Here is an 18,345-nt window from a genome sequence, read left to right as displayed (position 1 = left end):
CAGCACTGGGTGCACTACCAGTACTACTTACCCGGCATTGCAATCTGCCCATTTCTTTGATATCATTTCCTTTCATGTGGCCATTACATACTTTCATACATTAATTCATTCATTTTCTTTCTTTGAAATCAACATTTTCCATATCTTCCTTAGTTCGATGAATATGCTTTTATTTTGGAAAATAATATTTTATGTCATGCTTACATATAAATAAAATCTTAGTTATTTCAAGAAGCATGTATAAAAAAATTTCATGACTTAGGATCTACATGCATGCATTACCATATACACATACAATCAATTATAATCGATAGGATACTTAACAGGGGCTACCAAGAAAGGCTTGTACATAATATAAACTCATTTATTCTTTAATTAGAAGAACATTTGGAAAGAGATAGAGATATATTCTTCCACAAGAGAACTTGGCGTGGGCGCATGGTCATAGCTACTTACCTCAATCCGCTGAAATTCCTTTAACTTCAGAAAATCCTAATCCAATAAATAACAAGTGTGTTAAAACTCATCCAACATCCTTTAGATCCCCTTTTTAACGATGGCTAAAATATTATAAATCTAACGTCGTTTTCTACCCTTAATGTTACTTCAAATAACTACCATCTCGACAAATCCTTACAAGAGTAACATAAGAAGATAATTAATTTAGTTAACATAACATCAAAATAGCTTCATATATGCATTTAATCACTTAAAACAGAGCATAATTATATATATATACAAAACACAACATCAAAACAGCCCTATATATATAATTAATCCCTTAAAACAGAACATATATGTAGATATACAAAACATAACATCAAAACATAAACTAAACAATTTAGTTAGCTTCGAAAATCACATAAAATCATCTTAAACAATTTACCTTAAGCTCTTAGATTCTTTCAAGAGGTCAGGTGAAGGTCCAAAGCTTGAAGAAAGTGAGAGGATTGATTTCTTGAAGAGGAGAAGAAAAGAGAGAAGTGGAGTTGGCTAGTATGGAAGAGAGATGAAGAAGACTTGTTCTTCATTTGTTAGGTGTAGACCGATGGGTTTGAAAATGAATTTCTTCATCTATTAGGTGTAGACCGATGGGTTTGAAAATGAATTTCTTCATGTATTAGGTGTAGACCGATGGGTTTGAAAATGAATTTCTTCATCTATTAGGTGTAGACCGATGGGTTTGAAAATGAATTTCTTCATCTATTAGGCCTTAAAAATCATGTACTTAATTTATTTTAACAACCCACATAAAAAAAAAAAAAAAAAAAACAAAAACACACCCATCTAAAATGAAATAATAAAAATCTTTACATGAACATATTTAACTTAAGAAATAAAATAAAATGACGTAAAGACTCACGTAGTAAGACTAGGGTATTACAACTCTCCCCACCTTAAAATAATCTCGTCCTCGAGATTGAACGTACCTCAAAGAAAAAGAGTGGGATATTTAATCCTCACGTCGTCCTCATGTTCCCAGGTTGCCTCTTGCTCAGTGTGGTGGTTCCAAAGTACTTTGACCATCGGAATGGTTTTATTGCGAAGTACTCAAACCTCCCGATCTAAGATTCGGACTGGTGCTTCCTCGTATGAGAAATCTTTATGCACTTGGAGAGGTGCATAATCCAACACATGTGTAGGGTCATGCACATATTTTCGAAGCATTGAAACATGGAAAACATTATGCATGACTGAAAATTCTGGGGGTAGTGCGAGTCGATATGCAACTGCTCCTATCTTTTCAAGAATCTCAAATGGGCCAATGTATCTTGGTGTTAATTTGCCTTTCTTGCCGAATCTCATAACTCCTTTCATTGGAGCTACCCGAAGGAATACTTTGTCTCCTACCTCAAAGTGCAGCTCCCTTCTTCTATGATCGGCATATTTCTTTTGCCTCTCTTGAGCTAGGGCAAGCCTCTTTCTGATGATAGCTACTTTTTCTTGCATATTTTGAACTAAATCAGGGCCCAACATCTTTTTCTCACCAACCTCGTCCCAATAAAGGGGCGATCTACATTTGCGCCCATACAAAACTTCATATGGTGCCGCATTGATACTCTCTTGGTGACTATTATTGTAGGCAAATTCAACTAATGGTAAGTATTTTATCCAACTTTCCTTGAAATCCAAGACACATGCCCGTAACATATCTTCAAGAATTTGAATTGTTCTCTCAGACTGCCCATCTGTCTGAGGGTGGAAAGCAGTGCTATAAGTCAATTCTGTCCCCAAGTTCCTTTGTACGCTCCTCCAGAATGCTGAAGTAAACCGTGAGTCCCTATCCGATACTATCTTGGACGGAACTCCGTGCAACCTAACTATCTCTTTGACATATATCTCTGCCAACTTACTCATCGAGTAAGTCATCTGAATTGGTATGAAGTGGGCTGATTTCGATAATCTGTCGACAATCACCCACACAGAATTTTGTCCTCCTTGGGCTTTAGGAAATCCAGTTACAAAATCCATGCTGATTTCATCCCATGTCCAAACTGGTATTGGTAGTGGCTGTAGTGCTCCCGAGGGTCTTTGATGCTCAGCCTTAACTTGCTGGCATGTCAGGCATTGAGCTACAAAGTTAGCCACGTCTCGTTTCATTCCGCTCCACCAGTAGTGTTGTCTCAGGTCTCGATACATTTTGGTACTACCTGGATGCACTGTGTATAGAGACCGATGTGCTTCCCTCAATATTAGATCCCTTAGTTCCTTTTTAGCTGGTACACACAATCTTCCTTTAAACCGCAATGATTCATCACCAGAAATCACAAAATCAGGTTGTTTTCCTTCTAAAATATCCGCTTTGATCTTCTGGAGGTTAAGGTCTTCACTTTGAGCAGCTTTAATTTGGTCCAATATTGTTGGGCCAAGAACTAGGCTATTCAGCCTTGCTTGTACATCCATCACCATTTCCACTCCCAGCTTCTCCATATCTAGAAGAACAAATTTCTGGGGAGTATACATACTCCTGAGAGTGCCAGAAGAAGACTTCCGACTAAGGGCGTCGGCAACTACATTAGCTTTGCCGGGGTGGTAGTTGATATTACAATCATAATCTTTCAATAGCTCCAACCATCTACGCTGCCTCATATTTAACTCTTTTTGAGTGAAGAAATATTTTAGACTCTTGTGGTCCGTATAAATTTCACAATGTTCCCCATAAAGGTAATGTCGCCATATCTTTAAGGCAAATACCACAGCAGCCAATTCTAAATCATGGGTTGGGTAGTTGCGCTCATAATCCTTAAGTTGACGCGAAGCATACGCTACAACTTTTCCATGCTGCATAAGAACACACCCTAACCCTTTGTGTGGGGCATCGCTGTATATTACAAATCCTTTTGTACCCAAAGGTATAGTAAGAACAGGTGCCGTCACAAGTTTCTCCTTGAGCTCCTGAAAGCTTTTCTCACATTCTGTTGTCCATATGAATTCCTCACACTTTCGGGTTAAGGTCGTTAAAGGAACTGCGATGCGAGAAAACCCTTCAACAAATCTTCGATAATACCCCGCCAGACCAAGGAAGCTTCTAATTTCTTGAATAGTTTTTGGTCTAGGCCATTCCACTATTGCCTCCACCTTTGCAGGATCTATGGAAATACCATCCTTTGAAATTATATGGCCAAGAAAAGAAATCTCTTGTAACCAAAATTCACACTTATTCAACTTAGCATATAATTTCTTCTCCCGCAAAACTTGAAGAACAACCTTCAAATGCTTCACATGTTCTTCCGGGGTTCTTGAGTAAATAAGAATGTCATCAATAAATATTATTACAAACTGATCAATATACTCCTTAAAGACACGATTCATCAAGTCCATGAAAGCTGCTGGGGCGTTGGTCAATCCAAAGGACATCACTAAAAATTCATAATGTCCATATCTCGTTCTGAAAGCAGTCTTTGGAATATTCTCCGCCTTAATCTTCAACTGATGGTACCCTGATCGGAGATCAATCTTTGAAAATACTTGGGATCCTTGAAGTTGATCAAATAAATCATCAATCCGTGGTAGAGGATACCGATTCTTAACAGTCACCCTATTAAGTTCTCTATAATCGATACAAAGTCGCAACGACCCATCCTTCTTTTTCACAAAGAGAACTGGTGCACCCCACGGTGATACACTAGGGCGAATAAAGCCTTTTTCCAACAATTCTTGCAATTGATCCTTAAGCTCCTTGAGCTCTACAGGTGCCATCCGGTATGGCGTTTTAGAGATAGGGGCCGTTCCCGGAATGATATCTATAGAGAACTCAATCTCCCTACCTGGAGGTAAGCCAGGTAGTTCGTCTGGAAAGACATCAGGAAAATCCTTCACCACCTCTATATTTTGCAACTTAGGCCCATTTGGTTGTGGCATCACCAAACTAGCAAGAAATCCTGCACAACCCTTCCTTAACATAGTGGTGGCCTTTAATGCAGAGATCACATTCGGCATAATACTCTTAGTCGCAGCACAGAAACGAAACTCTAACTCACCTGGTAGTCTAAAGATTACTTCCTTCTTGAAGCACTCCAAGCTAGCATGGTATTGAGACAACCAATCCATGCCCAAAATCACATCGAACTCCTCCATATCAAATAATATCAAATCAGCAAGGAGATGTCGATCTTGTATCTTTATCGCGCAACCCTTCAGCACAAACTGACAAATCATGGATTTCCCGAGAGGTGAAGAAACAGACATCACTGGCTCAAGAGGTTCAGGTGCTCTCTCGCTCAGGCATGCATATTTACGGGATATAAATGAATGCGTAGCACCAGAATCAAATAGTACTAAAGCACGATGCGAAAACAGGGGAAGAATACCTGTTACCACATTAGGAGAAGCATCAGCATCATCAAATGTTAACGCGAAAACTCGAGCCGGTGCTGGATTCTTCTGTCCTTGATTCTGCACTTGAGTATTAGGGGCCACAAGCATTGTACACTCTCGTGCCAAATGACCTATCTTACCACATTTAAAGCAGATGTTAGTCCCCATAAGGCACTTCCCAGCATGACGTTTGCCACAGTTTTGGCATGCGGGGTGAGGCGCTGTTGTACCACGTTGAGGAGGTTTGACCACTTGGATTGGCTTGGGCATCGAGCTGTACATAGGTCTCTTGCCCTTATTTTGCTCCATGGCATAAAATGGCCTCTTCCTTTGACTGAATTCCCCTGCCCGGACTCGTAAATTCTCCTCAAGTATTACTGCTCTATCTTCCAAGTCCGCGAACTTTCTAATCTTCAATGCAAGAAGGGAGTCCATAATTCTGGGGTTTAGGCCTCGCTCAAACTTCTCGGCCTTCAGTGCCTCAGTGTGGACCAAGTGTGGGGCAAATCTCGACAACTCCACAAATTTTGATGCATACTGTCTCACTGTCATTGTCCCTTGTTTCAAGTCAGCAAACTCTCGGGCCTTGGCCTCTCGAATGGATACAGGAAAGAACCGGTCATTAAATGCCTCTTTAAATTTATTCCATGATATAGGGATAGCTTCGCCCAATTCCTGCTGAATAAATCCACGGGTGGCCTTCCACCACCCATTGGCCACATCAGCCAAGTTATATGCTGCAAATTCTACCTTTTGTTCCTCGGTACAGCTGATTACACTGAAAATTTTCTCCAAGCGCTCTAACCAATTATCTGCATCTAATTCCGTACCCTTGCCATCAAACAACGGAGGATGCTGTTTGCAGAAGCGATCAAAAGTAGTCAGATGTGGGACTTGTACTTGCATGGCGGTTTGCCCACTAGTGAAAACCTCTATAAGGCGAGTTGCCGCATCAACGAGGTTTTCTGAATCTCTAGGAGATTCTTGTTGATCTTCAGGATTACGGACACTGGGCCGCCCTCGACGTTTATTGTTATTGTGTTGTGTTGCCATACTAGAACATGGATAACAATAGCATTAGCAAGAACTCATACAAAGTAGCATACATAACTTGAAATCTCTTTACAAAATTCATATCATGCAATAAGAAATACCATTTGAACCTGCTGCGGAGCTTGGCATACTTTAGAGAGAGGGCCTTAGCCTAGTTTACCCCTAAAGTCTACAGGACTTCTTAACCTTTGCTCTGATACCAAGATTTGTCACAACCCCACCCTAACAAGAGCGAGACCGTGATCCCGTACTTGTTCTTTTTTTTTTTTCCTATTATAACAGTAAATTTAGTTCTAAATGAATGCCCATATTGTTATTATTATTATTATTATTATTATTATTATTATTATTTTTTTAAAGATAATGCGTGACGATTCGAACGCATCACGCATAAATTCTAATTTCTAACTGAAATAAACATCTAATAGACATACCTTTACATTCCTTTACAAAGGACTCTCAGAGTCCGTCATCCATTTATTTAAGATAACTTCTTTAAACAAAAAGGGACTCAGTCCCTTTAGTCATTACAAAAGAAAACTAACTTAAAGTAGGAGGGTTTCCATTATTGAAACATAAGAAACATATATCATCATAGAAGAAACCAAACTACCTAGGGACTACTAAACATCGGCCTCTCCCTCCTCAGTAATACTCAGCTCCTCAGTAGATTCGTCTGTACCTGGACGTTTAAAACATAAACACAAAGTGAGTCTAATACTCAGTAAGTAGTACACCATGCTGTTAACTTAAAAAGCATATAGTACTTTCTTTTGAAAACATGCATCCATAAACCAATACTAATTCTGACAATACTTCCATGCATATACTTTCTTTATAACATCATACATACACTTACTTCTTACTATCATGCATATACTTACTTCATACTTTCATGCAAAAATCTTTATTTCTTATTTTCATACATACTTATATATCATATCTTCATGCATACACTTCATTTAATCTTTCACTTTCTTGTGGCCAACACACTATTACGCCCCGTGTGTTGGGGTTAGCGGTCCTGTTGGACCTGGATTCCACCCGTGGCCACAGGTTAGGAACCCCTTTCTGTCAGGGAGCAGCACTGGGTGCACTACCAGTACTACTTACCCGGCATTGCAATCTGCCCATTTCTTTGATATCATTTCCTTTCATGTGGCCATTACATACTTTCATACATTAATTCATTCATTTTCTTTCTTTGAAATCAACATTTTCCATATCTTCCTTAGTTCGATGAATATGCTTTTATTTTGGAAAATAACATTTTATGTCATGCTTACATATAAATAAAATCTTAGTTATTTCAAGAAGCATGTATAAAAAAATTTCATGACTTAGGATCTACATGCATGCATTACCATATACACATACAATCAATTATAATCGATAGGATACTTAACAGGGGCTACCAAGAAAGGCTTGTACATAATATAAACTCATTTATTCTTTAATTAGAAGAACATTTGGAAAGAGATAGAGATATATTCTTCCACAAGAGAACTTGGCGTGGGCGCATGGTCATAGCTACTTACCTCGATCCGCTGAAATTCCTTTAACTTCAGAAAATCCTAATCCAATAAATAACAAGTGTGTTAAAACTCATCCAACATCCTTTAGATCCCCTTTTTAACGATGGCTAAAATATTATAAATCTAACGTCGTTTTCTACCCTTAATGTTACTTCAAATAACTACCATCTCGACAAATCCTTACAAGAGTAACATAAGAAGATAATTAATTTAGTTAACATAACATCAAAATAGCTTCATATATGCATTTAATCACTTAAAACAGAGCATAATTATATATATATACAAAACACAACATCAAAACAGCCCTATATATATAATTAATCCCTTAAAACAGAACATATATGTAGATATACAAAACATAACATCAAAACATAAACTAAACAATTTAGTTAGCTTCGAAAATCACATAAAATCATCTTAAACAATTTACCTTAAGCTCTTAGATTCTTTCAAGAGGTCAGGTGAAGGTCCAAAGCTTGAAGAAAGTGAGAGGATTGATTTCTTGAAGAGGAGAAGAAAAGAGAGAAGTGGAGTTGGCTAGTATGGAAGAGAGATGAAGAAGACTTGTTCTTCATTTGTTAGGTGTAGACCGATGGGTTTGAAAATGAATTTCTTCATCTATTAGGTGTAGACCAATGGGTTTGAAAATGAATTTCTTCATGTATTAGGTGTAGACCGATGGGTTTGAAAATGAATTTCTTCATCTATTAGGTGTAGACCGATGGGTTTGAAAATGAATTTCTTCATCTATTAGGCCTTAAAAATCATGTACTTAATTTATTTTAACAACCCACATAAAAAAAAAAAAAAACAAAAACACACCCATCTAAAATGAAATAATAAAAATCTTTACATGAACATATTTAACTTAAGAAATAAAATAAAATGACGTAAAGACTCACGTAGTAAGACTAGGGTATTACAATATTATTATAAATGCACTTAAAAATACTATTGATTCAGATGATCATCACTAACCTCAAATAGTGGTAAATCTCTTTACAATTATTCAAGACATACCATCGAGCTCTTTCAAACTCTCGCCTACATAGGTTATAGTTCCCTTGTGTACATATGAAATGTACTTTTTGAGAAAACATGGTAAATGTTGACGAAACTCCCATTTGTCCACCTTCATAATTTCAATTTGGTCTCGTAAATCTAGTATTAACCCCACGAAAATATATTGAACAAAATGTATGCCACTCATTATCAATTTATGACTCTGCGATCGATCTTTCTGGATGAGCCTTATTCCCCATAGATTGCTTAAGTTTTTCCAAAAACCGTTCAATAAGATACATCCATCTATACTAAACGGGGCCAACGACTAAAGCCTCACGAGTAAGGTGCACAGCCAAATGAACCATTACATCAAAGAAAAATTGCCCTAATTATGTGAGAGCTGTAGGAACATCTCAAGTAAGCTTTCTACGCACACCAATTGGCAACAATTGCTGCAGAAATATATGACACTCATGACTTTTGAGACCAGTTATCTTCCAATCATGAGTTCAGACACACCTTGACAAGTTCAAAGTATAACCATCGGGTAATTTGATTGTCATGAACCAGTCACAGAATTTTTTTCTCTCATCACTTGAAAGTGTATACCATCCAAGGGGCATATAGGCTGATGACCTAGTATTTTGCAAATGCAACTTCAATCTTATCCCCAACTCTTTCAAATCTTTACGAGAGTTGCTGTATCTTTTGTCTTCCCTTGTATTGACATCAGGGTACCCAAAATATTCTCACAAATATTTTTTTCAATATGCATAACGTCTAGATTGTGATGTAGTGTCAAGTTAGACTATTATGGCAACTCAAAGAAAATTCTTTTTTTTGTCCAATTCAATTCCACTGCTTGTCATTTCCTCTTTTGACATCTTGCATCCTTCCTAAATCTGTTGTTTGGAACATCTTTCAATTGCATGAGAATATCACTACCAGAATACTCTGGCAGTGATGACCTTTGCTCAACCCTTCCATCAACTATTGCTCTATTTGAACGTCATCTATGATTATGAGGTAGATATCAACGGTGTCCCGTGAAACATAATTTTCGGCCATTCATTAACCATTGAGACTGTGTATCTTTGTTACAAATACGACAAACCATTTTTCATTTTGTGCTCCACCCAGAAAAATTTTCGTACGATGGAAAATCATTTATTGTCCAAAGTACTACAGCATGCATATTGAATTCACACGACAAGGCCGCATCATATGTATTGACACCCTGTTCCCACAACTCTTTCAACTCTATCATCATTGACTACAAATATACGTCTATTTCATTTCCTGGTGACCTTGGCTCTGGGATTAATAGAGTCATCATAAAATAAGGATCCTTCATACACTTCCTTGGTGGCAAATTATAGGGCATTAATTTGACAGGCCAGGTGCTATGAGAAGTGCTCATGTTGCCAAATGGATTAAAGCCATCAGTTGCTAAACCAAGACGTACATTGCGAGGTTCTCTAGCAAACCATGGATACTCGTCACCAAATTTCTTCCATTGTAAGGAATCTGCAGGATGCGTGAGGAATTGATCATTTTGGACTCTTTCTATGTGATTCCAAGTCATATCTGTCGTAGTTATCTAGGAAGTAAACAATCACTGTAGTCGAGGAATCAACGAAAAATGTCTTAACACTTTATCGAGTACATTACGCTTATCTGATATCCATCTTGACTCATGACACACTGGACATGAATCAAATTCTGAATATTACTTCTAGAAGAGAACACAATAATTTTTACATGCGTGGATGATATTATAATGAAATCCTAACCCTTACTTCATAAAAATTTCTAGGTACTACGTTATCCTATGGGAGAACCTCTTTAAATAATTCAAGCAGCATATCGATGACCTTTGCAGAAATACTACAAATAGACTAAATATGAAGCAGCTTGACAGAGAATGACAACTTGCTATGACGAGCACAACCTTCGTACAATTCTCATTGTGCATCCTCCCATAGTGATCCAAAGTCTTCATTTCCCTCAAATGATTATGTAGATGTTCATTCTCCATCACTGGCACCAAATATGCCTGCGCTAAGATCCCCTAACATCTTAGTCATATCTTCTCCATTATCATAACTATCATCAGAAACATCAACATTTATGTCCTCTATGTCGATCTCGTTACATTCGTCCATTTGATTGAACTGATTGCCAAATCTAACTCATTTAAGAAATGGTTTGCCATCTAAAATCCAATGTGAGGATTTAGGATGAATTTCATTTACAAATAAATGATCATCCACTATGATCATATTATATGAACTAAGGATTTTGCACTTCTTGCACGAGCATCTTATAAATCCTCGATTGTCAACAGTCCCACAAGCAAATTCTAAGAAAGACTTCACCCCTTGTGCATACTCGTTATAGTCTCGACCAAGTCTATTTCCCAACAACATCCAACTCTTATCCATCTATAAAAAACCCAATTCATGGGATAAACACTATCAAGAAACTATTACAATATACATGTTTAATTACAATCTATTTTAAGGTAGTTCGTCCTATCCTATTCAAGAGACTATTATCTATATCGCATATATACTCAGTCTAAAACTCGTATGTTAGTAAAAATTTTGACAGCATTTCCCTACAATTCTCCAAGTATGCTAGTTACGATAAGTCGTTGACCATATTCATTGGTCGAGAAACTTACGAACTACATACTCGAAGAATGTAAGAAAATGCTAAATCAAAATTTTAATTGACTAACACAAGAGTTTTAACTAAATATATATGCCATATAGATGGTAGAATCGCAAACTGTCTACTTTGGACAATTCAAGACTTGTACCCAAACATTCTTTAAAAGAATATTTGGCCACAACTCTCGAACGGGTCTAAGGTTTAACTGCATGTAACAATAACTAGCAAATCCAACAGCTCAGTATTAAACATAACAATTGTTATAATCATATTCCAAATCACAAATACATTACAAAATTATATTAAAAATCATTTTAATTAGAGTGCTTAAAGATTTTTAATTATACATTATAGTTTTTTAATTAAAAATTTTATAAGTATATTTTAAGTATTAATCATTTTAATTAGAGTGCTTAAAGATTTTTAATTATACATTATATTTTTTTAATTAAATATTTTATAAGTATATTTTAAGTATTAATCACTTTAATTAGATTGCTTAAATATTTTTAATTATACATTATAGTTTTTTAATTAAATATTTTATAAGTATATTTTAAGAATTAACACTTTAATTAGAGTGCTTAAAGATTTTTAATTATATATTATAGTTTTTTAATTAAATATTTTATAAGTATATTTTAAGTATTAATCACTTTAATTAGAGTGCTTAAAGATTTTTAATTATACATTATAGTTTTTTAATAAAATATTTTATAAGTATATTTTAAGTATTAATCACTTTAATTAGAGTGCTTAAAGATTTTTAATTATACATTATAGTTTTTTAATAAAATATTTTATAAGTATATTTTAAGTATTAATCACTTTAATTAGAGTGCTTAAAGATTTTTAATTATACATTATAGTTTTTTAATAAAATATTTTATAAGTATATTTTAAGTATTAATCACTTTAATTAGAGTGTTTAAAGGGTTTGATTCCGTTCGAATAAATTAGCCAAATGTTCGAACAAAATTCTGTTCGAGTAAAATTCTGTTCGAACTGGGTAAATTCAATTCGAACGAGATTTAGAGTATTCGAATGGGAGCAACCCAGAAACCAGTCACGAAACAGAGCAAAAAACTAAACCACAAAATCCAATATTCACATACATGATAGAATATTTCAATACAATACATTGAAAACTATATGATTATTCCTAAATATGAATATTAAATAATTTAGAAAACTATAAAAACTTATCTCTAATTTGTACAATCCAATAAAAATATCAATCCAAAATACCTATATATGTATAAAACACATTAAATTTCTGTTCTATCTCAAGAATAAATACAACAAATATCAATAAATGTGTACTTGAAAATCGGAATTAAAAATAACAAATGAAAACATATTACCTCTTGGTGCACCTCTATTCTCTCTCAAGAATTTCTTCTCTCTCACTTCTTTCAAGCTCTCTCTTTCCACAAGACTCTCTCAAAGTTGTCTGCCACACTCTCTCTCTCAAACTTCAATCTGAGTGAAAATGAAATGAAGGGACTTGCTTAATAATATGCGAAGTTCCGTTCAAATGGATTTTTTAGCAGTTTGAACTCGAAAATAAAAAAACTGCAAAGTTTTGCCACAAAATTTTTCCGTTCAAACCAACAAAATGGAATATTCTCTAGCATATACCGATAATTTGGTGCAAAATTTCATTCCAAAAAAAAAAAAATACATTCGAACAGACTTTATATCCATTCGAACGTATTTGAAGTTAGTTTAAACAGATAAATTATAGCAATACATAAGTATACATAATACACCCAATATTATCATTAGGATATATTAAAACTATATACACTATATAATACTAGGTGTCACTAATGGTATAATACTAAGTTAGTTATAAATCTATAATATTAACTATCACAAGTAGTATAATATTTTATTTAGTATCACTAATAGTGTTATACTTATTAGTATCACTTTAAGTATAATACTAAGTATCACTAATAGTATAATACTAAGTGATATTATAGTACAAATAGCATAAATATATGAAAACTAATAGTACTATAATACTTTATAATATATTCTAAGTACTTGGTATATTACTAATATACAATATAAGTATATTAAATATAAGTATACTAAGTATCACTATAGAATACACCTATAAGTACATTATATATATACTAGTTAAGTATGTTTTACTATATACTATTTTATTCTCATCTAATGCATAATATATATACTATATTATATATATACTAGTTACTTATAATATACAGGATATATATAATACTCTATACTATATACTTTAGTTTGAATATTTGGGAAATGGGGAGAAGTTTACCTCTCTAGGGTAGGATATACTGGAAATTGATCGGAAATGTTAAATCAAGCACCCATTTTCAGAAAGGCATAACCTGACCTGACCTTCCTTAGCTGACCTGGAGAGAGGGAGAGAGGGAGAGAAGATGCTTGAAAATAGTAATGATGTGTGTGTAGCGTGTGTGTGTAAATATTATAGATAGACATAAATTTGAGAGAAAACTAAAGCAAGGGAGTGGAGGTGGCGGAGGAGCATAACAACAGTAGAGAGTAGAGATACCTCCCTCATTTCAGACGCTGCGAAGGAGAAACAAACCACAGCTAGTGAAAATGGATGGAAACATGAGCTTCGACAACCAGCCTGATCAACAGGGGTAAGTACGTATTGAGTTTTACCAAATTAATCATTTCCCATAACTACTTTGCTTTTACTTTTCCCTCTTTTCACCAACGGTTTTTTCAATTTATTTATGCTTCAATTAATATAATTTATGCCATAAATCTTTCATAAGCATTGAACACTGGAGAAAGCTGGTTTATGGAAGATTTAATGCTTATGTAGGTGATTAGGGTGGAAATGTTTTGCGGCTATTTTTATTTCCGGCGATAGAATTATGGTCGCAAAAAGCCTATTTTTAAACTTTGGTAAATTTTTTGTGTCAATTATAAAAGTAGCCGCAAAAAGCACTTATTTCCGGCTATTTTTGTGCGCCGGAAAAAATATAGCCGCAAATACCCCGTTTTGTAAAACAAAATTGTCATAACAAAGTTTTTGCCGTTAAAAAAGTTTTGTTACGGCGACTTTTTGTATTATTAAGGCGACTTAATAGTCGCCTTAATAGATTTTCTACACTTAATCCTCCCGCTTCTTATTTTCCCACGCGGACACATTTTCTCTCTCTCTCTCTCTCTCTCTCTCTCTCTCTCTCTCTCTCTCTCTACACAGGGGTTTTGGTTCACTGGTAGCCGAGCCGTCTTCTCACTGTCGTGTTCTCGCCGGTGAGTTTCTTTTATGCTCCATCACTCTCTCTCGCTCTCTCTCTCTCTCTCTCTCTCTCTCTCTCTCTCTCTCTCTCTCTCTCTCTCTCTATAACTCATTTGTTTCTGAACACCCAAATCAATCGGTCATATCGCTTGTAATTTTGGGGTTGATAGATGTATCTAGTTTAATTGTTTTACGTTTTGGTCTTTGATTTTAAAATGTATCTCTCGTTATTTAGCCATATGGATTGTCTAGTTTGTTTATAAAAGGGGAAAAAATGGTAAATAAACTGAGACCCACGGTGTTATATCTCTTCCATGATCGGTTGCTTTATGGTTGTGAAGATTTTTGGTTGTCAATGGTTCTAAAGATTTCTAGTTGGATGGTTTGATTTGGACAATGAGTGTTTCTCTCTAATTTTATTTGTTGTATGGGTATTTTAATTCGTTCCAATATATAGCAAAAGCATTTAAGCCCAACATTGAAACTGTATCAAGGGCACTCTACTCGGATCAGTATATATATTAGGGATATTTTAGTCCATGATGGGATCTATAGAAAGGTAGTCTGGGCTAAAGACATCACCTTGGATTCCTATGGGCAAAGATACAAAGATTTGTGATTATTAGCCTGAATCACAGATCAGTTGGGTTGGGTTCGGTGTGCATTGGGTTTTTCATTAGTTGAGGTTTAAACTTGACTTGGCTTGGGTTGGATTGCACCTAGTCTTGATATCATGGACACATTGAGAATTGAAGGAATGTAGTTTACTTATCCAGTAGTTATACCTCTTAACATCAGTTGCTTTATTCCTCAAAATACCAAACCAATTGATTCTTCACATATAACTTGATTTAATTTGAAACACTCACCAGCATATTATTCCATTACTTAATATATATATATATATATATGTATAAATAAACTACTACAAGCAAAGCTAATCCCTCCAAATTTCATACCAAAGTATCAAACAATGCAAAACAAGGTTGTCGGTCTCAATTCTTGCCACGTCTTCTTAACCTTATGTGAGTAAGAATCCTTGATTTCCTAATCATCTCACCCAGCAGGGAAAGTAAAAAGCAATTAAAAACCCATGGAGGGAATTAATTAAATGTGGTGGTGAAGTTGACAAGAAGGCCAAAATGACACCCATTGATCTCTTGAAATGTACCTCTCGTGATTTTAAAATGACACCCATCCTCCATCACATTACCGAATGACATAGCATACAAGGATTCAAAAAAGTCAGGAAACATTCCAAGTTCCCAATCATGAGCCGCTCTAAAAAAACTGATTCCAATGAAAAGAACCATTAGAACACACCAACAAATCAGCCACCACAGCCTCTTTATCACTAGAAATTTGGTAAAGAGACAGAGACACATACTTAAGAGCCCTTGCACCACACCAAACATCATGCCAAAAGCAAACACCATGACCATTTCCAACCGCCAAAGACTCTGGCCAAAAGTAATAATTCTCTTACAAAGGCTATGTTCCTAAAATGACCAAAAGGATAATGTAAATGCTTGTTTAAACTTAAAGGTCACGTAAACCAGTAAATATTACATGGGGAGAAGCAGAATAGATCTGCTTGAGATTAGACTAATGCACACAATGATACAATAAAGTGAAGAGCATTTCAAGCACTCTACAAACATAGAAATACACACTAAGTGGTGACTGGTTAAATAATGTGTGCATTACATTCAATCATTCTGCAAGCAAGCTTTCCCACAGCTCCTTGGCTCACTGGAAAGAACTCCTAATAGAAGATATAAACTACATGTAATGAATTAAAAATAGCCTCAAGACCACATAATTGCAAACAAAGGGCCCTAAGATGCCATCAGGTTTAAGAAATCCAGGATTCCCATGAAAGCCCACATTCCTGGACTCCTACATTTTTGCAATAAGATGCTTCAGAATGTGGAAAACATGTATGAGAAAAATAACAACATTGTTGAATACTTTGATTTATTGCATTTTGCATTTTATTTGGTTGTGCATGCTAGCTAGCTTGTGTTTGATGACATCTCTAAAAGCTCATGACCTATTTTTTATTCTTGTTTCTCACAGGATTGAACCAAGATATCAATAAATAGAGCAAAAACATTTCATAAGCTGTCAAAGATTGATGGAACAGCTAGCTAAACCCATATAGAAAAATTTTCACTTGTAAATTTTTGTTACATTGTGAAATGTTGGATGGTTTTATGTAAAACTTAAAACAATGGCAATGTAGTAGTTAAGCTTTAAATATGTATTTTGAAGTTATATGAATGATGTTTCAAGCAAAAATGAATTTCTCTATATATAGTATTTTTTAACTTATTAACTTGCTTTATTTATTAACAAGAAAGTATTCAAGAAAAAACAACGTATGAATGTACAAATTAAACATGGACTGCTTCCAAACATTTCCAGCGACAATATTTTGCCGGAATAAATTTAACAACAACAAAATTTCACTATTTCTGGCTACAAAAGTAGCTGCAAATACTGTTTCCGGTGAAAAATATATAGTCGGATAATAAAATTGTCAAACAACAATCCAGCACTATTTCCGGCTACAAATGTAGCTGCAAATACTTATTTCTGGCTACAAATATATAGCCGGAAAATAAAAATGGCCAAGCCAACCTAGCGGTAACTATTTTCGGCTATAAAATGTAGCTGCAAATATGAATTTTCGACTAAAACTATATAGCCGAAAAATAAATTGGCGACTAAAAACTAGCCAGTATCTATTTGCGGCTTTAAAAATTTAGCCGCTAATAAATATTTTCGGCTAAAAACTATAGCCGGAAATTATTTTTGGCTATGATGATGGATAATTGGCAAAAATTATTGCGACAATATTTTATTTATTTGCGGCTATTATTATTGTCGGAAATAAGTTGTATTTCTGGCTATTATAAAAGTAGTCGGAAAAGGTTTATTTGGCTCTTTCATATTGGTTATTCGCTGGCGACTAGAAATAGCGGGTAATAACTAATAGCGGCGAGACCATGTGTTTTTTTCGGCTACTGGCCCCCTTGGAAATGGAGAAATTTCCTGTAGTGAAACTACTAATTAAGGATGTAATATTAATCTTGTTTTGGTTTATAATGATCAAGATCAGCCAGCTGGAGGATTCTCCGGTCTATCCATCCAATTTCTAGACACCATCCAAATTTTCATTCAAGTTTTGGTGAACTTTCTTCAAGTATGGTATCATAACTCATGCTCTTCTCCATTTGAGACACATCAAATAATCATGTATTTTTTCATTAGAGTTATATGTGTTCACTTCCTAGCATTGATGAAATTATCTGGACCCATTCCAGATGCTATCTATCGTAATGTCGCTGGGCTTATTTGCTACTTCTTTGGTGTTCTCGTGTGTATTTGTCTAGTATTGATCATCTTCCTTGTATTTGGATGAGCTATTTTATCTCTATTTACCATAAAGATATTAGTACTAGACCATATATTGAATTACTCAATGGTATATCTACCATATTATTCAATTTATATGATTCAATCTAGTAATATTTCAATATCCCAAACAATTTTGAAGTATAATCAAGCTCTCCAATTGTTAATGACAACGTCTCAATGGAGCAAGAGGAAGGTAGCGGTGAGCAGCAAGAGGTTTGATGTCATATTCTGGCTGTACTGTTATTGCCTTCTATCTAGCTGGCTCCAGGTGGATGGGATATTCTTCTATTTTCCAAAAAAATACCATTTTCATACACCAGTTACTTCCACTTTGCGTGTTTATTTTTTTCTTTATATTATTATGTTTTGAAGTTTCTTGATATTATACGATGTTATGCTTTGAGAAAATTTGCTAAGCTCCAAACTTTAATAAACATGTTCATAGGATTAAAATCTTTCTTTGTATAGACTTGAGATGAAAAGTTTTAAAGGATCTAAATGTTTGTTTGTCATTGATGCTTTATATATGTGCCATGTATGTGTGAAGTAACTGAACAAGATGAA

Source organism: Carya illinoinensis, chromosome 4 (genome assembly GCF_018687715.1).
Source record: "Carya illinoinensis cultivar Pawnee chromosome 4, C.illinoinensisPawnee_v1, whole genome shotgun sequence".
NCBI classification, from domain to species: Eukaryota; Viridiplantae; Streptophyta; class Magnoliopsida; order Fagales; family Juglandaceae; genus Carya; species Carya illinoinensis.
Note: the sequence above shows the minus strand (reverse complement) of the source record.